Here is a 27334-nt window from a genome sequence, read left to right as displayed (position 1 = left end):
TTCAATTTTGTTATCATATCTCAACATAAATACAAAACATTGAAGAATTCAGCATCACTGCATTTATATCGTTACGTATACACACGAGTAATAGTGTACATATTTTATATTGGAAACAGTATTATTGGAATAGGAACATGCATTGGATTAATTGTTTGCACATGATATTGAAATACATTTATGGTACATAGTACATTTATGGTATATTGTGGTGGTGATGTTTTTCAGTTAAATACTTACCAAATGTGATATTGAGTTCATTTTTAAAGTCATCAAATTGTTTTCAATTAAAAACTATGTGGGCTGAGCATAATTATTCTCATGTTTCTTGTTTATTGGGTGAGAAATCAGTGTATTTCATATGCACATTTCCTTTAATAATATTGTTATTGTTATAGGAACAGGTACTCTAGATATCATAATCATGGGTGGGACAATGCCTTGGCTGTTCCACCACCCATGATTATATTCATGCGTAAAACATGTCCTACTTGCCCTACCCAACCCACTCCCGACCGGCGCCATTGGCACAGATACAAAAACGTCGGCGGAATGACGGCGTGGCTATTTGTGTTGCTCTTTTGAACTCTGTCTGGATCCTTTTATGTTTTCCAGAATCCTATTAGAATTTTAGAACGGAGAAATTGTGTCACGATTCCTTCAAGAATTCTGTGAGGATTAATTTTATAGTTCTCTTCACATGTTTTTCGATACTTTTGGGTTTGCTTTAAAGCATGGCCTTGCTTAGCACTTTTTTTACTTTAGCGATTTGGCAATTAATTGATCAAAACATTTGCAAATTTCATTTGGAACTTGTAAGAATTTTATCCAAACTTCTTTCAGATCTCTCTCAATTTTTTCAACTTCTATCACAGCTCTTTTATTGATAGCTGCACATAAACCTCCGAGAAAATAATATAAAGAGGAAATATTTCTTTTTCTTTGAAGGTTTTCTTATCCGTAATTAAAATAGTTGAATCCAATTTTTCTAGATTTTCGATTGAAATCAGTCGATGAAATCTGTACATTTAACATTTTATTAAAAGTCATTGAAATGAATCTGGTTTCATTTCATGTCACAATGTATTAATGCAACAAACGCACTGGAATGCTTCTACATTATTGTGAGAAACTTACTTATGTTTGCATTCCACACCGGAGGTAGCACAAAGACCAGCCTGTCTTTGTGTTGTTGCACACCGGCTTTGTGATTTACAGCTTCCACGGGTTGTATGCGCTCGAAGAATGTGTTGCGTTGTGAAGTCCCAACGTGCAATAAACCCCCCCATTAGCTGGTTCTATGATTTAATTTTCCTCGAGTGGAGACATGGGAACTGGCGCCATAGTGTTGCAACAGCAGTTATCTGTTCACGTGTGTCCTCCAATAAAATCATCACTCACTGCTGCGTGTCGCCGGTTCAAGTGGATCCTTGAACCGGAAACGTTGTGGATTATTGCCACCTTTGTCGCAGTTGTTGATGTTATCAAAGGCAAGCGACGCACAGCAAACACGTGCTCCTCGACTTGCGATTTATGTCTCGAGGAGTTGCTTGAATTTTAAAGCGGAAATCAAGATCAACATTTGACAAAGGATTCATGACCGATGAGTAAACTGCAGTGAGTCAAGTGTAAACAACAAATCAAATAAAAACATCGAGGAGGTTGAAAAATATTAGCAGATCCCTTGAAAGAAAGGGTATGAAGAATCAGAACAATGAAACTGAATAGAATTTTTCAAGTGTTGGTTCTGAACTACCAAAGACGACGACCGCGAACGCTGCTCAATTTACACTCCCCGATAAACGGAACGAAGGTGTCTTATGGCGGCACGGACGCCATAATTTCCCATTGTTGTCGCCGGTTGCGGACGGTGGGTGACAATTGATTCCTTTATCGGCGGCGAGTGAGCACCCTTTTCCGCGTTTACCGAGCGCTACCCGAGGAGCAGTGAACTTCAAGTTCAGGTCCGTCGGTTGTTCTCACTCAGTTCGTTGGAATGATCTGTTTGTATTTGGAATCAACAAAAAGCGCTTTTAGAGCCGTTATTTATGGTTTTCCGTCGAGGTGTGACCTTTTTCTCGCCGCATCGAGACTCCAAACTGCAAGACTGATGACGCCAAGTCGAGCGAGAACATCTTCCTTCACAGCAGCCGAGTAGTAGGCTGTGACCTATACTCCATTGCACGCTGACGTCATCACATCGTCTATCTCTTTTCCACCTGTTGAAAATTAGAAAACAACAGGACCAGTACTTGTCAAATTTGACAGGTAGTGGTCCTGTTGTTTTCTAATTTTTAACAAGTGGGAAAGAGATAGCGAGGATTCTTGCAATGATCTATTGCGCTCGCTCAATCAAAGGGACGCCTAAAAGGTAGATCCGAGGCGACTGCGATTGTCGTTTGCATTCTTCGATTCCAAGGCCTACCAGTCTCTGTTTGGAATTCGTGACGGAGCTATCTTTTGAGCGATGACGATGGCATCGGAATAGCAGTAAGAAGATGCATCGGCGAGGCATTCCAAACTGAGGAGAAGTCTCTGCCTATGCAGTCTCGTTGTAGGTTTCTAAAAGGTGTGTCGCGCGTGGCACGAGAAGACTAATTCGAGACGGTAATTTCCGAACAACAGAGTAGTGGACACAGCCATTCAAGACTTAGATGCGGTGACCGGGAAACTGTTATGCAACATCTGCCAAATGCTCCTCTCACGCGCAGTACCACGACTTCGGTGCGACCATATTGGAGAGGGTGGAGCCTTTGCCATATATGACAATGCCACCATTTATCATTGCGATGAGAAAAATATCCACGGTATCGCTGACCCGGCAGTTGCCGGCTAAAAACAAGAAATTAACATGTTAAAATCGCACAACTGCCCTAGCCGTCCTTGCCAAAAGTTACATGATCTTTGGATCGGAGACGGGGACAGGATCCCCGATCCGGGTGCGTCACATCGTTGCAGCAGACTTATCTGCAATCAACTTTCTCTCGGTTGGTATTGTTGCTGTCGCTTCACCACCGTCATCGTAGGAGCCCCTGACGGACCCAATCGCAAAATCTGAAAACGAAAATATGAATAATTTATGCGCGCCGAAGTGTTATTTTCGCCCATAATGCCATACGTCCACTAGCGAAATATTGCCCCTCGGTCACAACCACCACGACAGCTTTATCGCAAAACTAGAAGGAGGGTAACTCCAACGCCCGAAGGAACACCACAACAATAAATTTCGCAACCATTCGTTCGGCCTCGTGTTTTGTTATTATGATTTTGCGCTCGTTTTCGTTGGAAGGCTGGAATGAAACCAGCGCAATTTTGCGCGCTTTCAAGCAGCCGCGCTCGCGCACGTTGGGACTTCAGAGGAAAATAAATAAACACATAAACTTCTTTTCCGAGACTTCGCGGGCGGTTGGCCGCTAAAGCGAGTTTAGGATTGTCCGCGACACGAATGATTGGTTGGGTTTCGGCAAACCGTTGGCAGCAGTTGGTTCGTAACAAATTAAGAGGTCGTAAACGGAGGCGGTTCGTTAATTGCTCTGCGTGAGACCGATCTTAGGCTGATGGTTTGGGTCTTTAGTTTGACGGAGTAGTTTTTCGGCTTCGATTGAGGGTAATGACGTGGTAGAACTCGTTGGCAGTTGTTGACACAAAGAGAGTTAATCTTAAAGACAAAACATTTACATTCAGATGCTTAACATAATGCTATTCGTAGTGAAGATTGTTTGACTAACCCATTATTTGGGTATATTTAATTAAAAATTCAAAAAATTGAGAATTTAAAAATTTAAAAATTTGAAAATTAAAAAATTTAAAAATTTAAAAATTTAAAAATTTAAAAATTTAAAAATTTAAAAATTTAGAAATTTAAAAGTTTAAAAATTTAAAAATTTAAAAATTTAAAAATTTAAAAATTTAGAAATTTAGAAATTTAAAAGTTTAAAAATTTAAAAATTTAAAAATTTAAAAATTAAAAATTTGAAAATTTAAAAATTTTAAAATTTAAAAAATTAAAAATTCTAAAATTTAGGAATTAAAAAATTTAAAAAATTAAAATCAAAAATTTGATAATTTAAAAATTCTAAAATTTAGGAATTAAAAAATTTAAAAAATTAAAAAATTAAAAAATTAAAAATTTAAAAATTTAAAAAATTAAAAATTCAAAAATTTTAAGATTCAAAAATTTAAAAATTTAAAAATTTAAAGATTTAAAAAATTAAAAATTTAAAAATTTAAAAATTTAAAAATTTAAAAATTTAAAAATTTAAAGATTCAAAAATTTAAAGATTCAAAAACTTAAAAATTTAAAGATTTAAAATTTAAAATTTAAAAATTTAAAATTTAAAATTTAAAATTTAAAAATTTAAAATTTAAAATTTAAATTTTTAGATTTTAATTTTAAATTTTTAATTTAATATTTAAAATTTAATTTTTAAATTTTAATTTTTAAATTTTTAAATTTTGAATCTTTAAATTTTGAATCTTTAAATTTTAAATTTTAAAATTTAAAATTAAAAACTTGAAAATTTAAAAATTTAAAATTTAAAAATTTAAAATTTAAAAATTTAAAATTTAAAAATTTAAAATTTAAAATTTAAGAATTTAAAATTTAAAAATTTAAAAATTAAAGAATTTAAAAATTTAAGAATTTAAAAATTTAAAAATCTAAAAAACTAAGAATTTTAAAATTCAAAAATTGAAAAATCTCGAATTTTAAAAATTAAAATTTAAAAATTTAAAATTTAAAAATTTAAAATTTAAAATTTAAAATTTAAAAATTTAAAGATTTAAAGTTTAAAAATCTAAAAATATAAAAATTTTAAGATTTAAAAATATAAAATTTAAATTGAAAAATTTAAAATTTAAAAATTTAAAATTTAAAAATTTAAAAATTTAAAATTTAAAATTTAAAAATCTAAAATTTAAAAATTTAAAATTTAAAATTTAGAAAATTGAAAAATTTAAAAATTTGAAAATTTAAAACTTAAAATTTAAAATTTAAAATTTAAAATTTAAAAATTTAAAAATTTAAAATTTAAAATTCAAAATTTAAAAATTTAAAAATTTAAAATTTAAAATTTAAAAATTTAAAATTTAAAAATTTAAAAATTTAAAATTTAAAATTTAAAAATTTAAAATTTAAAATTTAAAATCTAAAAATTTAAAATTTAAAATTTAAAATTTAGAAATTTAAAATTTAAAATTTAAAAATTTAAAATTTAAAAATTTAAAAATTTAAAATTTAAAATTTAAAAATTTAAAATTTAAAAATTTAAAATTCAAAAATTTAAAATTCAAAACTTGAAAATTTCAAAATTTAAAAATTTAAAATTTAAAATTTAAAAATTTAAAATTTAAAATTTAAAATTTAAAATTTAAAATTTAAGAATTTAAAATTTAAAATTTAAAAATTTCAAAATTTCAAAATATAAAAATTTAAAAATTTCAAAATTTCAAAATTTAAAAATTTAAAAAATTAAAAATTTAAAAATTTCAAAATTTTAAATTTTAAAATTTTGAAATATAAAAATTGAATTTGAAAATTTAAAAATTAAAAAATTAAAAAATTAAAAAATTTAAAAATTAAAAATTAAAATTTGAAATTTAAAAATTTAAAATTTAAAATTTAAAAATCTAAAAATTTAAAATTTAAAAATTTAAAATTTAGAAATTTAAAATTTAAAATTTAAAAATTTAAAATTTAAAATTTAAAAATTCAAAATTTAAAAATTCAAAAACTTGAAAATTTCAAAATTTAAAATTTCAAAATTTAAAATTTAAAAATTTAAAATTTAAAAATTTAAAATTTAAAAATTTAAAAATTTAAAAATTTAAAAATTTGAAAATTTAAAATTTTAAAAATTTAAAAATTTAAAAATTTAAAAATTTAAAAATTTAAAAATTTAAAAATTTAAAAATTTAAAAATTTAAAAATTTAAAATTTCAAAATTTCAAAATTTCAAAATTTCAAAATTTCAAAATTTCAAAATTTCAAAATTTCAAAATTTCAAAATTTCAAAATTTCAAAATTTCAAAATTTCAAAATTTCAAAATTTCAAAATTTCAAAATTTCAAAATTTCAAAATTTTAAAATTTCAAAATTTCAAAATTTCAAAATTTCAAAATTTCAAAATTTCAAAATTTCAAAATTTCAAAATTTCAAAATTTCAAAATTTCAAAATTTCAAAATTTCAAAATTTCAAAATTTCAAAATTAAAGATTTCAAAATTTCAAAATTAAAATTAAAAAAATTTAAAAAAAATTAAAAAATTCAATGTCAACGCAATTTTGACCATCACGCAAAATTTTGATCAATTAGATCCATTGTGGACTTTTTCCTCAGATTCATTAGTTAATTTAGTTTAGTTTAAAGATAACACTGAATCAAGAATTTGACGCCACAATACACGGTTCGGGCCGCATCTCTCCATCCTCGAATGCGCCCCACGATCGCTGTGCTGTGAAGCGAACACCATTTTTGCAGGGTTGCTGTCTGACATTCTTGCAACATGCCTTGTCCATTGTATCCTTCTGGCTTTAGCCACCTTCTGAATACTGGGTTCGACGTAGAGCTGGGCGAGCTCGTGGTTAATTCTTCGCCGCCACACACCGTCTTCTTGCAAGACCGCAAAACTATCTTCAGATAGACGTCCCATTTACGTCCCACAACTACACCATGCTTCTTGGGGGGTCCCATCAACACATAGGAAGAAACGCACTTCTTCCTAGGGAAGATCCATAAAGTACGTCACGCAAAAGTTGGTGATTTTTGACCCCCCTCCCCCCTTCATCACACTTTTTGTATTAAACCTCTAAAATCTTTGTATGAGTCGTCACGCTGCTTGGACCCCCCCCTCCCCCCTAGGAGCGTGACGTACTTTGTGGACGGCCCCCTACGGGCGTTCCACCACCACAGAGAAAGAAACTCTCGCAGTCGGGCGTCTTACCACACAGAAAGGTAATCCATCCGATTCACAATTACACTATTCCTTTGGCGGCGTCCCACTAACGCAAAAGAAAATACTTGTGTAGGCTAGCGTCTTCCCATGCAATCGTTAGCCATTATGTCCACAATTACACCATTCTACGTCCCACTACGTATAATCCCACTACGTATAATTATGGATCCATTTGATTCACAATTACACCGTTCTTCATGCGTTGTCACACTAACGAAAACAAAAAAAACTTTTGTAAGCGGCCTCCCATCACGCAGAATTGTGGTACATCAGATCCACAATTATCCAATTCTTTTTGCGAGCGTCCCTCCAATGCAGAGACAATAACTTCTTGTACGTGTGTCCCACCACGCAGAATTATAATCCATCGGATCCACAATTGAACTTTCCCGTCAATCGATTCTTTGGCTTATTTAAGGTGACTCGGGGAGGCACTAAATACCCTGTTATTTCTCCTATCTTTCGTCTCTTTCTAGCATTATCACCTCGCAACTTTGGAGCGGCGTATTTCGGTTTTCAGTTGTTTGATGTAACTGTAAATGTATCAGCATGTAAATTGCGAGTAAGCACGCGCCGGTGATACTTTTTCAAAATCATATTTGTTGTAGAAAAAAAGTTAAGCATTCAATGATGAAAATGATGACGATTTGATGATTGTTAGTGCTTCCCGTGTCACCTTAAGGTCAACTTTCCCAAGGAATTTTTTTTGACGCCTATAAGCACATTAAAAATTTGAAACAAAAATTGAAAAAGTGTTTTTATTTTTGATTTAAAAAATAGTTAGATGCTTCAAAAATGTAGATTCTTGTTGAACGTTGACTCTAAATAAACCAAAGAATCGACTGAGACAATAAAACGAGATACAATTTACAACATTCTTCTTTCAAGCGTACCACCATCACGCAGAGGAATAAACTTTTGAAGGTGGGCGTACGACCACGCAGAATTATGATACATTAGACCCACAATTACACATTTCTTCTTACGGGTGTCTCACTAACGTTAAGGAAGAAACTTTTGTAGGCGGGAGTTTCACCATGCATTAGATCCACAGTTATGTTGTCTAGAGTACTTTGAAGATGCTTCTTGAGTGACTTAACAACTGCCTCCTAGTGTACACAAAAATTGGTATACCTTCCCAACAAACATTCAATGCTGTTGAAAAGCTTATTTCTTTTAAAAATTAGCTGCTTCAGCTAAAAAAAACTAGCTTATTCAGCTGATGATGCTGTGATCCAAAAAGCCTTGATTGGTGCTCCTTTTACACTTGAACGGCCCACGGTAGTTGACAGAAGGGCAGCAATTCTTCTATCATCTATCATCATCTATCATAACTGCGGGTTTGCAGGCACGAAAAACCACCACCAAAGCCTCTATGCGTTTTGGAGGGACTTCAGAATGTCTTTGAAACTCGAACAACGCACATAACTCGCTCCATCGATAGTTGCTACAATTCAGCTTATCGTCCTATTTGTAGATGAGACGCACTACACTGTCCAATAGGGTGGTAAAAAAATCGATTTTGCTCCACAACGCTCATCTGATTCTGTATCATGTTCTGAGCGTCCTCCAAAAATTTGAGCTGATTTGGATAAAAACTGATTTAGCACAAGCCGTTTCAAGTTTACATGCATATTAGTATGGGGAAATTTATTTTTTCATTATACTGTTAATGACGTTACCCCATTAAGCGCAGGTTAAAAGAAAACCTACATAGCTAAAAGGGATACTCAACAGCTTTCACCCAACGAAAACCGCATGTTGATTAATCGTCCCAAGAATTAGTAATCGATTTTAAGACAGGTTGCGAATCTTTAGTCATGATCATTAAACTTCTTTCAGGGCATCACTGAAATGTGCAGTGCATCATAGTAGCCTGAATTTGAGTACGCTATCTTTCGCGCCACGAGCAGCAATGTTGCCTGTTGATGAGTTATGCAATTAGCTCCAGAAAACCACAGTATAGATTAAATTCGATTACTAATTATTGGAACGATTAATTGAGATGCGGTTTTCACTGAGTGAAAGCTGTTGAGTATCCCTTTTAGCTATGTTGGTTTTCTTTTTACATGCGCTTGATGGGGAAGCGTCATTAACAGTATAATGAAAAAAAAAAAATTCCCCGTACTAATTTTCATGCAAACTTGAAACGGCTTGTGCTAAATCAGTTTTTATCCAAATGAGCTCAAATTTTCAGAGGACACTCAGAACATGGTAAAGAATCAGATGAGCACTGTGGAGCAAAATCGATTTTTTGAACCACCCTACTGTCCATCCACTGCTGCAACACTCGAGCGACATGCAAACTTTGCAATTCGATTATAATTTTACTATTCTATAAGCATTTACATTTCTACAATTTTGAAATTTGTTCCTAATATCTGAAGATGATTTATAACTGGTGTTTGCTCACTATCACCGTTTAGTTCGCGTTCGGCAAAACACGACGTATACAACAGCTTCATCTTCAATATTATGACAAGTTGATGATCTAATAATTATTGCTTTCCGCTCTTGATAACGCAGTATTTTTTTCTGGTACAATCACGAATCAATCACGTCCATGCCACCGATGGAAACGCCAAAAAGCATTATATCCATAATACTGTCAAAATGTCAGCTACAGAGCAGACGCGCATTTGTCATGCTATTTTTTGCAACCCCAGAGCATCCCTGCCATGATTTTGATTAAGAGTTCGCGTTTCGCAGGCGCTGCCTAAGCAGTATTGAGAAAATCTTTCCACTAAAACGTTTTGCTAACCAACTGGGGAAGTCGGATCATGATGCACTTAGATATGAGAGCAAAAGCTATGCAGAAATTACTTTTGAAAATAAAAAGGCGCATGAAACTGGAATAGTATCCACAAAAAAAAATGAATTCATTATCGTTCATCAAAAATTTTAAGAACAATTCGAATAAACTTCGAAATTGTTTGGTGGGCTTGTTATAGACATCGGATTACTTGGATGGTTATCATTTATTTGTTTGAAGAATTTGAAGTTAATCTGTCAAATTGCATGAGGTTAATATTCTGCACATCGTTCCTCCAAACCAAACAAAAAAGAAAGGTCGTCGTATTTTTAGAGTTTCGTGGCGAACAATTGCGCCGACTGCCTGCCTGCCTGCCTGCTCTAGCTCTAAAATGACTCCAATTATTACAATTTTTCCTCCTCAACTCGACAGTTGTGGAGCGTGACTAGTCTCGGGTCTTGGTATAGGGTACATAAAAGTGCCAGTAAGTGCGTTGACCTTGCCCAGGTGGGTACCTCTGCGAGTGTGCGGCAAGAAGGAGAAGGCTGATTTGTGCGTTTATTATTCTTCATAGTTTTGACGGGAGCCAGGCCAAATTATGACCAGCCGCGTTCTTATATAATGGGGAAGTGCTTTTTGCTGTCATGTCATTGCGCAATAAAAGTTTCAGTTGCCTAATTATTGTTGCGCTTGTGGGAGGTATTAGGCGGCGGAACCTTAGCGGAACGGCGTTTTGGCTGTTTATGGTTCAAGGTGACGAAGAACCTTGATAAATCATCGTTTTAGACTCCTTTAAGAATAATCACGCGTTGCTTTGGAATAACATGTCTGATTTATTTCGAGCAGTGATGCTAATTTTACTTATTCCTAATTGATAGCTAGGCATTGATAGGCATTGATATGCACATCAATATTATTGGACATTTTACGAATTTTACTGCAAAGCCCATGTTAACATTCTACTAGATGATAACTTTGTTCGTCGGAAATTGCGCAGGTAATGCGATTAACTTTTCAGATTTTGTTTTGCTTACGCACGCACGTCATTTAAGAGCATTTAGAGAGGTAGGTTAAAGACTTGTTATTTATTTCGTATCTATTGCAAAATGTCGCTCAGTAATCCAACGATAAGATAAGATTGATCACTCGTGATGATGCAAACCAGATATGGCTAATCAATTCCAATCGCAAAGATTTTTTTACACTCAATGTAACTCAATTTTTACAAGTTGTTTATACAAGCAAACTTATTTAAATCGTAAAGGCTTTTAATTTCAATCTGTATCACATTGCAACACGCACTCATCCTGTTTGTGACTGCAGTTGCAAAATTCGCTTCGAAAAACAGAAGAAACGCAGACCACATCCGCTCTGAATATGTAACCATTACCAGTTGGACGATAATTTATGACTTCTTTCTCTTCGATCGGCTGGAAGCGACCGCTGACTAAAAGGTCTCTGAGCGCTATGACAGCCACTTTTCCACCCTGCTTGACACGCGATACGAGTACTAAGCTTGGAAACGATTGCATTACCGCACAGCCAATCTGCAGCGAAGTATTTATCTCTCACTAATAGAGCTGGAGGGTCACCGGCCACCAATGCAATACGACTTCGCGGTTTCCGCAGTGCTAGGAGGTGATTAGCTTGGTACTTGAGAAGAGCCCTCCGAACAAGTCGTAAGATAGTTGAAGCAGCCCCCGATTGCGGTTGATCGGTATAGGTATGCGAAGTGGAACATAATCTCACTTTCTTTGTGGGTTTTGAGATGGGGACCGACCGTGATGGCGCCAGTGGGCTTAGGGCTTGGTCAGGCCGAGTATGGGAAAGTCGATGGCCGTTCTAGCGCTGGACGAACGGATGTGAGATTTTCAAACGAAGTAAAGATTTATAGATAATGGCCAATGTAAATTATGATTTTTACGCATAACTGCCTCGAAAGATAGTTAGATGGTTGTTAAAAGATTTGATTTTTCTCTAGACTATTTAAAGCAGCAATTTAAGGAGAGCCTTCAAACATATTGAAAAACTACGATATTTCAGAAGACTTTTTTTGTACCGGTAGTTTGGACAACTGCTTTAAGAAAATCGGAAGGCTTCTTTCAATTTGGCAATACCCTCTGAAATTTCCTCAAGCGGTATATCAGCGTGAAGTCAGTTATATTGCAGTTTGAAACAACAATGTTCACGTTGATTGATAAATTATGGAAATACCTTTTGTTTTTCAATCGTGCCACATTTTTCTTCTGGAGGAATTTCCTCGGTGCTCTTTAGGAGAATTTCCAGGAGGACTTTCAGGAGGAGTTCTTGAAGGATGGCCAGAAACACCTCTTGGAAGATTTTCAGAACAAACTTCCTGGCGATTTGTAGAAAGAAAATTTCAGACGGAAATTGATCCGAAGGAACACTCAGAGAAATTTCAGATGGAAAAATTTGCACAGGATTTGAGAATACCACGGAAGTCTAAATTCATGTAAATAAAATATGTTTCTCAAATTACTTATTTTATTGTTTTGATGTACAATATACATTCATTTAGTTGAAAAAAAGAGTAATTTTATCTGGAAAGTTTTTTTTGTACTCTTCTAAAAATCTTGGAGCAGTTTGGAATGTCGATGGAGCTTGAACGAATTCTTTCACGCCTTATCTAAAAATTTGGAAGGCATCTCCAATACTCTTCTTTTCCGAGAAGTTCGATAAGGGATTACTCCAGAGCAGCGGTTCTCAACCTCTTCGTGACCTGAAGGTGGGCTTCCAAGCTTATTGAAAAAGAATTCCGAGATTCTAGAAAGGCGGCTTCCAACCCTCTTGAAAAGGGGGCTTCCGTGCCTCCTGAAACTGGTCTTCCGACCCTTTTGAAAAGAGGCTAAAAGGGGATTGGCTAAAAGAATTCCGAACCCCTTGAACGGAGGTTTTTGAGCCTCTTAGAAGGGAGCTTCGGAGTCTCATGAAAGGGGTATTCCGAGTCTCTTGAAATGAGGCTTCAGGCATCTTGAAATGACGTTTCTGAGCCTTTTGACAGTAAACTTCTAAGTTTCTCGAGGGAAGATTTCCGAGTTCCTCCAAAGGAAGCTTCCGATCCACTTGAAAAGAGGCTTCCGGGTCTCTTGAAAGTGGGCTTGTGGTCCTCTTTCAAAAGAGCATATGAGCCTCTTGAATGAGGGCTTTCTATCTTTTGCTTCCGAATCTCTTGAATGGGGCTTGCTGAAAGAAGAATTCCGAGCCCTTCGAAAGGAGGTTTCCAAGCCTCTTGAAAGGGTGCTTCCGAGCCGCATGAAAGGGGTCTCTCGAGCCTCTTGAAAGGTAGCATTGATCATCTAGAAATGACGTTGATGATCCTTTTGAAAGACCCTTTTGAAAAGAGGCTTCCGAGCCACTCGTGTGGGTTGGCTTAAAGAATTCCGAGCCCCTCAAACAGGAGGTTTCTGAGCCTCTAAAAAGAGAGCATCTGAGCCTCATGAAAGGGGTCTTCCGAGCGCTTTCAAGCTTCTTGAAACAATTCCTAGCCACTCGAAAGAAGCTTTCCTAGCCATTTGAAATGGGGTTTCAAACCCTCTTGAAAAGGGAGCTTCCAAGCCTCCTGAAACTGGGCTTCCGACCCTTTTTGAAAATAGACTTCCGAGCCACTTGTCGGGGTTGGCTGAAAGAAGAATTCCGAGCCCCTCGAAAGGAGGTCTCCGAACCTTTTAAAAGGAGACTTTCGAACCTCATGAAAGGGGTCTTTTGATCATTTTGAAATGAAGTTGCTGAGCCTTTTGAATGTAGGCTTCCAAGCATCTCGAAGGAAGAACTCTGAGCCTCTCGAAATGAAATTTCCTTGTCACTTGAAAGGGGGCTTCCGAGTCTCTTGAAAGTGAGCTTCTGGGCTTCTTGAAAATGGGGCTTCCGACCCTTCGGAAAAGAAGCTCCGAACCACTTGAAAAGGGGCTGGCTGAAAGAAGAATTCCGAGCCCCTTGAAAGGAGGATTCCAAACTTCAAAAAAAGGGGCCTGGAAGGAGGCATTCGCATTCAACAGCGTAGAAGAAGGCTTCCTAGAGTTTATTTTTTCTTTTGGGAAAAAGTATTTAAGCCTCAAGGCTTCTGAACATTCAAATTTAATATTTTAATTATTTTGCTTGGAAGGAGGCTTTTGAACCGCGTAGAAGAAGGCTTTAAAGAGTTTCATTCTTAACATATTTCATAATTTTGTTTCGATCAAGTTGATTGCTTTTGAAGATTTTTTTGATCTTTTGTCCCACAACGCTCCATACATTGATTGTGTTGGCTATGGTGGACAAGATTCGATATGTTTTGATTTACTGATTGCTATGAATATTATGAATACAAAGACTTACAAATAATATTTATACAATTCAGTGGCGTAGCCAGAAAATTGGTCTGGGGAGAGTTTTCTGAACATTTTTTTTTTCGAAAAAAAAAAATTCTTCCAAAAATGTTGTCTTGGGTTTTATACCCAAAACCACCCCCGTGGCTACGCCACTGATACAATTATTAAAACTTTACCGCTGCTCCAGAGCATTCGAAGGCATTTGTTAAAAATTATAATGTTTTTAGATAGATAGATAGATAGATAGATACGGCGTTTCTCTCGGGAGATGACCGGGCCCTGGTACCAGTTCACTGGTTCCCAGCCAGCCCAAGCGGAATCTGCCTAGGGGACGTGGCGGAGGTTTGACAGGATGCTGGGTCATTAGGCCGAATGGCCATTAGGCCGAATGAGAACTGGGGAGGGAAAAATGAGTTGTGCGAAGTGATGAAGTAGGAAGAAGGAAGAAGGAAAAAGGAAGATGGAAGAAGAAAGAAAGAATAAGAAAAAAAGACTGGAGAAAGAAAGAAGAAATAAGAAGGAAGAAAGAAGAAGAAATAAGAAGGAAGAAGGAAGAAGAAAGAAGAAGAGAGGTGAAAGAAGGTGGAAAGAAAGAAGAAGAAAAAAGCAAGAAAGAATAAGGAAGAAGGAAGAAGGAGAAAGGAAGAAGGAAGGAGGAAGGAAGAAGAAGGAAGAACGAAGAAGAAAGTAGGAAGATGAATGAAGGAAGAAGGAAGATGGAAGAAGGAAGAAGGAAAAAGGAAGAAGGAAGAAGGAAGAAGGAAGAAGGAAGAAGGAAGAAGGAAGAAGGAAGAAGGAGGAAGGAGGAAGGAGGAAGGAAGAAGGAAGAAGGAAGAAAGAAGAAGGAAGGAAGAAGGAAGAAGAAAGAAGGAAGAAGGTAGAAAGAAGAAGGAAGAAGAAAGAAGGAAAAAAGGAAGAAGGAAGAAGGAAGAAAGAAGGAAGAAGAAAAAAGGTGGAAGGACGAAGATAGAAAGAAGAAAGAAGAAGGAAGAAGGAATAAACAATAAGGAACAAGGAAGAAGTTAAAAAAGAGAAAAAAAGCGAAGAAAGAAGAAGTCAAAAGGGAGAAAAAAGCGAAGAAGGAAAAATGAAGAAGAAAGAAGAAATAATTAATAAGGAAGAAGAGAAAATAAAGAAGGAAGAAGGAAAAAGGAAAAAGGAAGAAGGAAGAAAGAAAAAGAAAGAAGAATAAAAAAAGGCGGAGAGAAGGAAGAAAGAAGAAGGAAGGAAGAAGAAAGGTAAAAGAAGAAAAAAGAAGGAAACAAGAAGAAGAAAGTAGAAAGAAGAAATAAGTAGCATAGAAGAAGGAAATAGGAAGGAACAAGAAGGAAGAGCGAAAAAAAAGAAAGAAGAAGGAAAAAGTAGACAACACTTCTCATTTTTCCATTTTTGCTTCTTTTTGCTAATTCGGCCTAATGACCGTTCGGCCTAATGACCATTCGGCCTAATAACCTTCGGCCAAATGGCCTTCGTCCAAACAGCCTTCGGCATAATGGCCTGACACCGTTTGACAGTGGGCTCTGTTGAATCTCTACAAAAAACCACATGTCTACAAGCAGCTCTGTACAAGCGACCCGTGCCGCTTCCAAAGCACTTCAGCCCCATCAACAGGAGTGCCAACCGGCACATTAGGATCGATACCACGAATACGTTCAATACTCGTCCACCAATCTTATTGGTGAGTACTAGGCTCAGTTGAGATTCTCCGCCCGAAGTGCGCCCGTGTCAACCCTAGCATGGACCTCACTGCTTGCAAAGACCATCCATGGATCACAAGCGACTACTAACATACGACAGGTGGATATAACGGTTTGGAGGGGACCCTATAGAATGAGTAATTTGACATATCACACAGAAGCAGATACAGGAGCGGCAAACCCACACGCCAATAGTGGGTTGGTAAGATCATCGCCATCAGTGGCAGTTGTGCTACAGCAACAACAGCAGCAGCGGCCTGGGCAAAGTGAGTTAAACAAGCCCTCACAAAAGCCGAAAATAGTGGCAGCGAAGAAATTGGTAGCAGAGCTCCACACTTTCGTGGATGGGAGGAACAACGTCCATAAGGAGATTAAGGACATGGTTCACAAGATCCGGAAGGCGCTCGTATCGACAGCGAATGAATTCGATGCAGCAGCGCTGAGGGCTGACGAAGCGGAGTGCGCATTAGCGCTGACTAAGGCTCCTGCTGTCTTAGCTCCGCCAGAACAGGGCCATATCGGCACAGTTCCATTGTACTCCAAAAAGCAAGGGAAAGAGAAACTGGCAGGAGTGGGGAGTACATCAGCCTCCATGACTCCCAAAAGGGGCAGAACCTCGCCTGGAGACGGGAGGCCAGGCGGACTCAAGCGGCAAACGCGGGAGGATGCAGTCGAAGGAACAGACGCTACTTTACAGGGAGAAGGTTGGAGTACCGTAGTAGGCCAGAAGAAGAAAATAAATAGACAGTCGAAGCGAAAAGAGGCAACAAAAATGGAGCAGTACAAGAAAGGAAAGCCTCCGTTGCGTCAGAAACCGTCTAAGGGACAAGCCGTACTCGTCAAGGCCAAAGACGCTACGACGTATGCAGCGCTCCTGAAGAAGGTTAGAGAGGATCCGGAGCTGAGGGACGAGGGCGAGAACGTAGTAAGGACCAGGCGCACTCAAACCGAAGAGATGCTCTTCGAGCTAAAGAAGGACCCTACGGTTGATAGCTCGGTTATGCAAGAGCGTATTGCAAAATCGCTGGGCGCAGAGGCGGAAGTTAAATCCCTGACTCCAGAGATGGTAATAATGTGCAGGGATCTAGATGAGATCACGTCGGAAGAGGAGCTCAAGGATGCACTAAAGTCACAGTGTAATCTGGGTGAGGTGCAAATGACTATCCGAATAAGGAAAGCATACGGAGGCACACAAACAGCGATGATTCGTCTGCCAGTAACCGCTGCTAAAAAAGTTCTGGAGGTAGGCAAACTGACTGTTGGATGGTCAAAATGCCCATTGAAAGCCGCCCCGCCAGTGAACAAACAAATGGAGAGATGCTTCAAATGTTTGGGCTATGGACACCGGGCAGGAGCTTGCAAAGGTCCGGACAGATCCAACAAGTGTTGGAAATGCGGAGAAACACTGCACGCAAAGACCCAAGTGCATGCTTTGCACACCAGAGGACGGAAATGACCATCAGACGGGTGGCTACAAATGCCCTGCATATCAGAAGGCGATCGCAGGTCATCAGTAGTGGACATAATTCAGATTAATCTGAATCACTGCGATACCGCACAGCAACTGTTATGGCAGTCAACAACAGAAACGATGTGTGACGTAGCGATAATTGCAGAGCCGTATCGAGTTCCTCCTGATAACGGAAACTGGGTGGCTGATAGAACGGGAATGGCTGCAATACAAGTTATGGGCAGATTTCCTATCCAAGAAGTGGTAGAGAGTTCATGTGAGGGATTCGTGATCGTCAAAATCAGCGGCGTTTACGTATGCAGTTGCTATGCGCCTCCAAGATGGACAGTGGAGCAGTTTAGCCAGACGCTAGAGCGGTTAACCGACAACCTGATCGGACGAAGGCCGGTAATTATGGGGGGTGATTTCAATGCCTGACACTCGAAGAAGTGGAGGCGTCTGTGACAGAGGCAATAGCCACGATCGAGAGCTGGATGAATGGAGTTAAGCTACAAATAGCTCACCACAAAACGGAGGTGCTATTAGTCAGCAACTGCAAGGCTATCCAGCGGATGGAAATCGTCGTCGGAGGACATGCGATTGCTTCGAAGCGATCACTGAAGCACCTGGGAGTGATGATCGACGACCGGCTAAATTTCAACAGCCACGTTGACTACGCCTGTGAAAAGTCGGCGAAGGCAATGAACGCAATAGCGAGGATCATGCCAAACGTTGGTGGCCCACGAAGCAGCACGAGGCGTCTGCTAGTTAGTGTCTCGTCATCGATACTGCGGTATGGGGTTCCTGCCTGGGGCAAAGCACTGCAAACCAAGCGGAACCGGGAAAAGCTGAAAAGTGTGTTCCGGCTGATGGCCATACGAGTTGCAAGTGCGTATAGAACGATATCGTCGGAGGCAGTATGCGTTATCGCCGGGATGGTACCCATTTGCATCACCCTGGCGGAAGACATCGAGTGCTACCAGTGGAGAGAAACCGGAAACATGAGAAAGGTGGCGAAAATTCGTTCGATGGCGATGTGGCAGCAGAAGTGGGACAGTACTGATAAAGAAAGGTGGACCCACCGGCTCATTCCAAATCTGTCGACGTGGATGAACAGAAAGCATGGCGAAGTAAACTTCTACCTGACGCAGTTCCTGTCGGGCCACGGATGCTTTCGGAAGTATTTACATCGGTTCGGACACACCAGTTCCCCGCTATGTCCAGAATGTGAGAATGTTGAAGAGACGCCGGAGCATGTGGTGTTCTATTGTCCGCGGTTTGCGGAAATTCGTAGAGAAATGCCTGTCCCAAGCGCGGATAATATCGCAGAGCGAATGTGTCACGAGGAAGACACGTGGAATTCGGTAAGCAGAGTCGTGACGCAAATACTGTCGGAGCGGCAGCGTAGATGGAGGCGAGATCAGCGAATAAGTGCCAATTCTGGGGAGTATTCAGCGCAGTGAGCAGTGTTTGGCTTCGGGTCGTCGCGGCGCCGGTGAACCGGAAGTTTTCTGCCAACCGGAATCGTCGGACCGACCTCGGCACTCGAACAGTCAACCTGCAGAAGAAAGAAGAAGAAAGCGATTTGGGTACGTAGGGCACCCGAGGACGATGTCGAGGCAATGCGTGAAAGTGTCCCCTGCGATAGCCGCCGGTAGTCGGGGCACCACCAGTGCGGAAGTTTCCTTCACCGGAACTGGTGGACCACCCTCGACGCCGGGGGGAGTCAGGAGGATTCGAGTCAGGAAGTTCGGTGCATGGCCGTCGATTGATCGAGACTACGTTGCAGTGGAGCAGTGGATTAGTCAGCCAGTCGGCGAACTAGCCTAAGCTAGGGGCCGGAACTTTAGAAGAAGTGCATGAGCACAGCCCCCCCCCCCCCGAAGTAGTCGCAGCATCCCGTGGTCCCGGGGCTTGTAGCTTTGAAAACTTTTAATTTACGGAGAAAATTATCAGATTGCTAGGCAATGTTTATTACACTGAGGTTTGTTTTTACGCGGTACCGCATGAATTTAAAACACAACGTATAAAGATCAAGGATAATGTAGAAACATGATTCATGTCAACGCGGAACTTTTTTTTTACGGAATTTAACCGAATGAACACGATAAGGCAAAATATGTCATCTCAAACTCGGCAAACGTCGAAACTATGTCAAGATGCCAATATGTAAAACTCAATGACAGCTGTTTTGCACTGCACAATCCAATCCACTGTAATTGCATTTGACGACAACTAGGTACGATTCTCAGGGTGCGACAATCTTTTGACTGCAACGCAGTCATCGAATGACATTCACCAACCTAAACGTGAACAATTTGCGGTTATTGAACGACTGACTGGTATATTCGTTATCAAACAAATAACAAACAGTGCAGTCAGTCGGTGGCTTTGAGTTCTTGAAAAGAAAACAAAAACAAGTTTCCAGCCCGGTTCTCCAGGTTAGGCCGTTCGATATCTACACATTCTTATCAGCACCAGGAGCTGCGGTACGGTGGAAGCGCGTGCCATGAACTAGTTTGCTCGTCGTCAACAACGCTGCATCGTTATTTGACTTATCGAAACTTCTTCAAACTGAAATCAATTCCCTTCAAACTAATTCACGTTTATCGCCCGGGTGGCGGCCAAAGCCTTGGCGTCGGCGACGGTCAAGGTTAGATAAGTGGCTTAAAAACACGTCGAATCAATAGGTGCAACGTGCGATTGGAAGTAATGGGAGCGCGCCCTGCATGGGGAACCTGTTTGTTCGAAACGAAATTGAAGGTCGTCATGCGATAAATCGTTTTTCGAGATCCATTTCCAAGATATACGAACAAATTGTTATATCGAATGCATCTCGTCTGTGCGCCTAAACGAAGAATGAAAAGTAATTTTCCAACAAAGAAAGATAAATTTGAGCAAACCCTTACAAACAATGAACGGTCTCTGTAATGGAAGTCAGAGTGTAGGAAGCACTGTGCTTGAATAAATATCCGTAAGTAAAGATAACCCGCAAAAAAGGTGTAATTAAGTTTACAACGCCTGCTGTGCAAACAATGGTTGCCAACCTAACAGAGCTGGTGGTGCTGTACTGTGCCGCGATCGTAGCCACCCACGAGATATCGAGCAGTCGCTGCCTACTTTGTATTGTGCACCGATAATTATTCGTGAGAATTTTTCCCAATCGTACCCCTCGTGTTGCATGAACCCAGCGCTGATTGAAAAAGGTCCGATGAATAACGCAAACTGAGGGCGACTACTGCCACTACCGGCGCAGGGTTGACAATCTCCGGACGGGATCTGCTGCCACAAATTCAAGCACCGCGTCGCAGTTGGGACAACTAAAAATGCCACTTTGTTTCGCAGCTTATAGTTGGTGGAAGCCGCTGACGAAAGTGACAAGGCCATTGTTTTCCAAAAAAAATATCTTTCCGAATAGCAAGAGATTCTATCTTATTCACAGTGACAGTCTGTATTGTTTGAACCTTTTACTCACAAGGTGCATGAAATTTGCATTCAGTGCTTGCAAAATCAAAGATCGCATGTAATCATGTAACCAGAGACAAGTGGCAACGGTGCAAGTAATAGAGGAATTCCAAACTGCGATGTGACGGTTTTGCTTATATCGTAGGGAATCGAAAAACATTCGAAAACGGTATATTTTATCCTATAACTGCTGTATCTCAGAAACGGTAGCACTTACTGTGTGCCTTTTCCATTGGAAATTTAACATACTTCCATAAAATCGGGTCGATAAAAACATGAAAAAATTTAGACCATTTTTAAAAATCAATTTTTTTTTTAAATTTAAACTTTTTTGTCCATAATTTGTCCATTATGACTCATAGTTCAAAAAAATACATATATTATATGCTACAATATATCAAAAAATAAAAAATGTTAAAACCATTCTTATTGAGAAAATCGATTTTAAAGTTTTATTTTCAATGATTGAACAATTTTTTTTGCGGTGTATATTTTTTTCACATAGCCCCATTGATCACCCTAAAACTTTGCCGAAGACATCCGAACGATCGGACAAGCCGTTTTCAAGTTAATTTTGTTTGAAAGTGTTCAAGGTGTTTTTGCTTAGGCCCTTGTCAAAAGTTAGAGTAGAGTCAAAATGGCAAACCATAAGTTCGAGAATAGGCTTGTCTGTCGTATTTGACTCGACATTCCAAAAAATCAGTCAATTTAATATCAAATACAGGAAGTTTTGTGTTTGGTATTTTCTTTCTCATGTTCTCATTTTCCAACTAAATGTACTCCTTTTCGGTACGATTTGGATAAACTGTTCTCCTTTGGGGAAATTTCATATGGTCACCCTAGCTATAATCTGTCACGAAATCATAGTTACCAGAAAGCTAGTAGCATTTTAGTCATAAAAAAGGCGTTTTCTACTAATAAGCAATAAAGCATTATTTTATTTTGCAGTAGGTAATTGCATTCGACATCGCAATCAAGTAATGCATGTTTTAACAGTCTTAGACTGTCCAATCAGTCGGTACATTATCTAACCTCTACGCGCATGGTGGTAAATAAACTGAAGAACTGCGTGACAAAGGTAAACAAAAAATACCGATGATGACTGTAGGAACGCGACGCGATCATTGTTTTGCAACGCATGTCACGTACAGGTACGGCTTGCTCCGTCCGCATGTCATCGAAGCCGGTAGTGTTCTCCTCGCATCGCATCTAAATTACGTATTCATGGGACGGGATCGGGGAACATAAAAATGCAGTTTGCGCTGCTGGCAGGTGACGTGGCTGACGGATCTGGGATTGGAGCTTTCCGATGGGTGCGGGCGTGCGTCGTCGACTGTGCGCGGTACAGGCCCGTCTATTCAACCGTGTCGTACAGGCCTATGACAAACATGCGTCGTCGTCGGCTGAAAATCGGTACCTACACGTGGGATGCATCATGAAATAGCTTTTGGAAGCGCACGGGATGGGTGCGCTTCCGGTTTAGGTCAGGGCAACAATGAATTTTAATTATTGGAGTTTTTACGGCCGATTCCGGTGAAGTTTCTATTGCGATCGTTCGTGACAGCCGGTGGGTGGAGTGCTGACAGGCGGAATTGGAACGAAGCATATGCCTGCATGAATCAGAGTAGACATGGAATACTGATTTATTAGCAGGCATTGCCATATCATCTGAGCTAGGAAAATTATATTTTTTGGTGCAAAGAAATTATTCCCAATCGAAACGCTGTGTCGTTTTGTCATATTCACTCTCCACCGAGGGGGACGACACTTCCGAATTATCTTAGTTTTGTACTTACTATGTCTGAAACTCGATTTGTGCAATTGCACAGCATGTCCTTAAATTCAACTGTTTCACACGCATTGCTTAGCGCAATGCCAATCGAGTATGGTGAAAATTTAGTTGTGTCTGGCATCCATACACATTTTCATCAGCAATTGCGCTTAATGAAGTAAGGTTCTGTGACCGTACCAGTTTGATCATCAGATCCCATCCCGACCACATAGGCGAGGAAAAAGATCGCCACTCGAGATAATTTGTCTCGTCTTGTCTTAGCACATGCACGGCCAGTATTGAAAAGCATCCTGGAAATGTCGGTTGTATTTCCGATCATTTTCTTGTCAGCATTAATATTTGCAGCATATCATAAATATAACACAAATATTAAAACGGCAAGGCCCACCGTGCAGGCTTGAAATTGGGAGATAACTCATAACTCTCCGGCAATCAGGTTATTCCGTAATGAATAACATGATCAATGAAGTGTTTTGAATTCACGAAAAGAAGAAACAGGGACAGCCGTACCAAATGTTTCATATTCGGGGGGTTTATTGCAAGATGACGTTGGGACTGACATTGCTAAGAAGATTAGTGTCTCTCCTTGCTGATCCAACTTCCAGGGATGGGACACAGGTATTTCTCCCATATGTCCTGGCTTTTATGCCTAGGCTAAAGCGCCATTACTCGCTCTCTAAAAAAATTGTCTCATATGAGGGTCTGATACAAATACATATAAACATCCGGAGATGTTCCTGAAGAAACTTCCGGAGGAATACCTGGAGGAACTTGCGGAGGAATTCCTGGAGGAACTTGCGGAGGAATTCCTGGAGGAACTTTCGAGGGAATTCCTGAAGGAACTTCTGGAGGACTTTTTAGAGGAACTTCTGGAGGATTTTCTTGGGGACCTTCTGGAGGAATTCCTAGAGGAATTGCCGGAAGTGCCCCACCAAGAATTCATAAACAATTCTGGAGGATTCAACATGGAACAATCTTAAGCGGGTTCAGGATGGAGTCTTAAGTACGGATAGAATCCCGACCGGATTCCGGATGGATTCCCGACCGGATTCCGGATGGACTAACGATCGGATTCCGGCTGGAATCCCGACCGGATTCCGGATGGACTCCCGACCGGATTCCGGATGGAATCCCGACCGGATTCTGGATGGAGTCCCGATCGGGTTCCGGATGGACTAACGATCGGATTCCGGCTGGAATCCCGACCGGATTCCGGATGGACTCCCGACCGTATTCCGGATGGATTCCCGACCGGATTCCGGATGGACTAACGATCGGATTCCGGCTGGAATCCCGACCGGATTCCGGATGGACTCCCGACCGGATTCCGGATGGAATCCCGACCGGATTCTGGATGGAGTCCCGATCGGGTTCCGGATGGAATACCGACAGGATTCCAGATGGAATCCTGACCTGAATCGGATTCCGAATGGAGTTCTGATCGGATTCCGAATGGAGCTCCGATCGGATTCCGGATGGAATCGCGACCGGATTCTGGATGAAATCCCGACCGGATTCTGGATGAAATCCCGACCGGATTCCGGATGAAATCCTGTCTGGAATCCGGATGGAATCCTGTCTGGGTTCCGGATGGAGTTCTGATCGGATTCCGAATGGAGCTCCGATCGGATTCCGGATGGAATCCCGACCGGATTCTGGATGGAGTCCCGATCGGGTTCCGGATGGAATACCGACAGGACTCCAGATGGAATCCTGACCTGAATCGGATTCCGAATGGAGTTCTGATCGGATTCCGAATGGAGCTCCGATCGGATTCCGGATGGAATCGCGACCGGATTCTGGATGAAATCCCGACCGGATTCTGGATGAAATCCCGACCGGATTCCGGATGAAATCCTGTCTGGATTCCGGATGGAATCCCGACTGGTTTCCGGATGGAATCCCGACCGGATTCCGGATGGAATCTTGACCGGATTCCGGATGGAACCCCGACCGGATTCCGGGTGGATTCTAAACCGGATTCCAGACAGAATTTCGGATATAATCCTAACCGGATTCCGGATTGACTTTCGACCGGATTCCGGATGGAGCTCCGACCGGATTCCGGATGGAATCTTCTCCGGATTCCAGATGGCATCCTCTCCGGATTCCGGATGGAATCCCGACCGGATTCCGGATGGAATCCCGACCGGATTCCGGATGGAATCCCGACCGGATTCCGGATGGAATCCTGTCCGGATTCCGGATGGAATCCTGTCCGGATTCCGGATGGAATCCTGTCCGGATTCCGGATGGAATCCTGTCCGGATTCCGGATGGAATCCTGTCCGGATTCTGGATGGAATCCTGTCCGGATTCCGGATGGAATCCTGTCCGGATTCCGGATGGAATCCTGTCCGGATTCCGGATGGAATCCTGTCCGGATTTCGGATGGAATCCTGTCCGGATTCCGGATGGAATCCTGTCCGGATTCCGGATGGATTCCTGTCCGGATTCCGGATGGATTCCTGTCCGGATTCCGGATGGATTCCTGTCCGGATTCCGGATGGATTCCTGTCCGGATTCCGGATGGAATCCTGTCCGGATTCCAGATGGAATCCTGTCCGGATTCCGGATGGAATCCTGTCCGGATTCCGGATGGAATCCTGTCCGGATTCCGGATGGAATCCTGTCCGGATTCCGGATGGAATCCTGTCCGGATTCCGGATGGAATCCTGTCCGGATTCCGGATGGAATCCTGTCCGGATTCCGGATGGAATCCTGTCCGGATTCCGGATGGAATCCTGTCCGATTCCGGATGGAATCCTGTCGGATTCCGGATGGAATCCTGTCCGGATTCCGGATGGAATCCTGTCCGGATTCCGGATGGAATCCTGTCCGGATTCCGGATGGAATCCTGTCCGGATTCCGGATGGAATCCTGTCCGGATTCCGGATGGAATCCTGTCCAGATTCCGGATGGAATCCTGTCCGGATTCCGGATGGAATCCTGTCCGGATTCCGGATGGAATCCTGTCCGGATTCCGGATGGAACCCTGTCCGGATTCCGGATGGAATCCTGTCCGGATTCCGGATGGAATCCTGTCCGGATTCCGGATGGAATCCTGTCCGGATTCCGGATGGAATCCTGTCCGGATTCCGGATGGAATCCTGTCCGATTCCGGATGGAATCCTGTCCGGATTCCGGATGGAATCCTGTCCGGATTCCGGATGGAATCCTGTCCGGATTCCGGATGGAATCCTGTCCGGATTCCGGATGGAATCCTGTCCGGATTCCGGATGGAATCCTGGCTGGAAAACGGATGGAATCCTGTCCGGATTCCGGATGGAATCCTGTCCGGATTCCGGATGGAATCCTGTCCGGATTCCGGATGGAATCCTGTCCGGATTCCGGATGGAATCCTGTCCGGATTCCGGATGGAATCCTGTCCGGATTCCGGATGGAATCCTGTCCGGATTCCGGATGGAATCCTGTCCGGATTCCGGATGGAATCCTGTCCGGATTCCGGATGGAATCCTGTCCGGATTCCGGATGGAATCCTGTCCGGATTCCGGATGGAATCCTGTCCGGATTCCGGATGGAATCCTGTCCGGATTCCGGATGGAATCCTGTCCGGATTCCGGATGGAATTCTGTCCGGATTCCGGATGGAATTCTGTCCGGATTCCGGATGGAATTCTGTCCGGATTCCGGATGGAATCCTGTCCGGATTCCGGATGGAATCCTGTCCGGATTCCGGATGGAATCCTGTCCGGATTCCGGATGGAATCCTGTCCGGATTCCGGATGGAATCCTGTCCGGATTCCGGATGGAATCCTGTCCGGATTCCGGATGGAATCCTGTCCGACTTCGGGATGGAATCCTGTCCGGGTTCCGGATGGAATCCTGTCCGGATTCCGGATGGAATCCTGTCCGGATTCCGCTAGGAATCCTGTCCGGAATCCGGATGGAATCGTGTCCGATTCCGGATGGAATCCTGTCCGGATTCCGGATGGAATCCTGTCCGGATTCCGGATGGAATCCTGTCCGGATTCCGGATGGAATCCTGTCCGGATTCCGGATGGAATCCTGTCCGGATTCCGGATGGAATCCTGTCCGGATTCCGGATGGAATCCTGTCCGATTCCGGATGGAATCCTGTCCGGATTCCGGATGGAATCCTGTCCGATTCCGGATGGAATCCTGTCCGGATTCCGGATGGAATCCTGTCCGATTCCGGATGGAATCCTGTCCGATTCCGGATGGAATCCTGTCCGGATTCCGGATGGAATCCTGTCCGGATTCCGGATGGAATCCTGTCCGATTCCGGATGGAATCCTGTCCGATTCCGGATGGAATCCTGTCCGATTCCGGATGGAATCCTGTCCGGATTCCGGATGGAATCCTGTCCGATTCCGGATGGAATCCTGTCCGGATTCCGGATGGAATCCTGTCCGGATTCCGGATGGAATCCTGTCCGATTCCGGATGGAATCCTGTCCGGATTCCGGATGGAATCCTGTCCGGATTCCGGATGGAATCCTGTCCGGATTCCGGATGGAATCCTGTCCGATTCCGGATGGAATCCTGTCCGGATTCCGGATGGAATCCTGTCCGATTCCGGATGGAATCCTGTCCGGATTCCGGATGGAATCCTGTCCGATTCCGGATGGAATCCTGTCCGGATTCCGGATGGAATCCTGTCCGGATTCCGGATGGAATCCTGTCCGGATTCCGGATGGAATCCTGTCCGATTCCGGATGGAATCCTGTCCGGATTCCGGATGGAATCCTGTCCGATTCCGGATGGAATCCTGTCCGATTCCGGATGGAATCCTGTCCGGATTCCGGATGGAATCCTGTCCGATTCCGGATGGAATCCTGTCCGGATTCCGGATGGAATCCTGTCCGGATTCCGGATGGAATCCTGTCCGGATTCCGGATGGAATCCTGTCCGGATTC

General features: G+C 41.3%; 1 protein-coding gene across 6 annotated transcripts in view; it reads left to right on the top strand.

Moving 5' to 3' along the window:
• LOC134207867 (rhophilin-2) overlaps nt 1–27334 on the top strand; it is a 334965-nt gene that overhangs the window by 19477 nt on the left and 288154 nt on the right. The gene's annotated exons all lie outside the window — the stretch shown is intronic.

The sequence above is a fragment of the Armigeres subalbatus genome, chromosome 1 (assembly GCF_024139115.2).
Source record: "Armigeres subalbatus isolate Guangzhou_Male chromosome 1, GZ_Asu_2, whole genome shotgun sequence".
NCBI classification, from domain to species: domain Eukaryota; kingdom Metazoa; phylum Arthropoda; class Insecta; order Diptera; family Culicidae; genus Armigeres; species Armigeres subalbatus.
The sequence above is the reverse complement of the archived record's forward strand: the minus strand, read 5'-3'. Positions and strand labels throughout refer to the sequence as shown.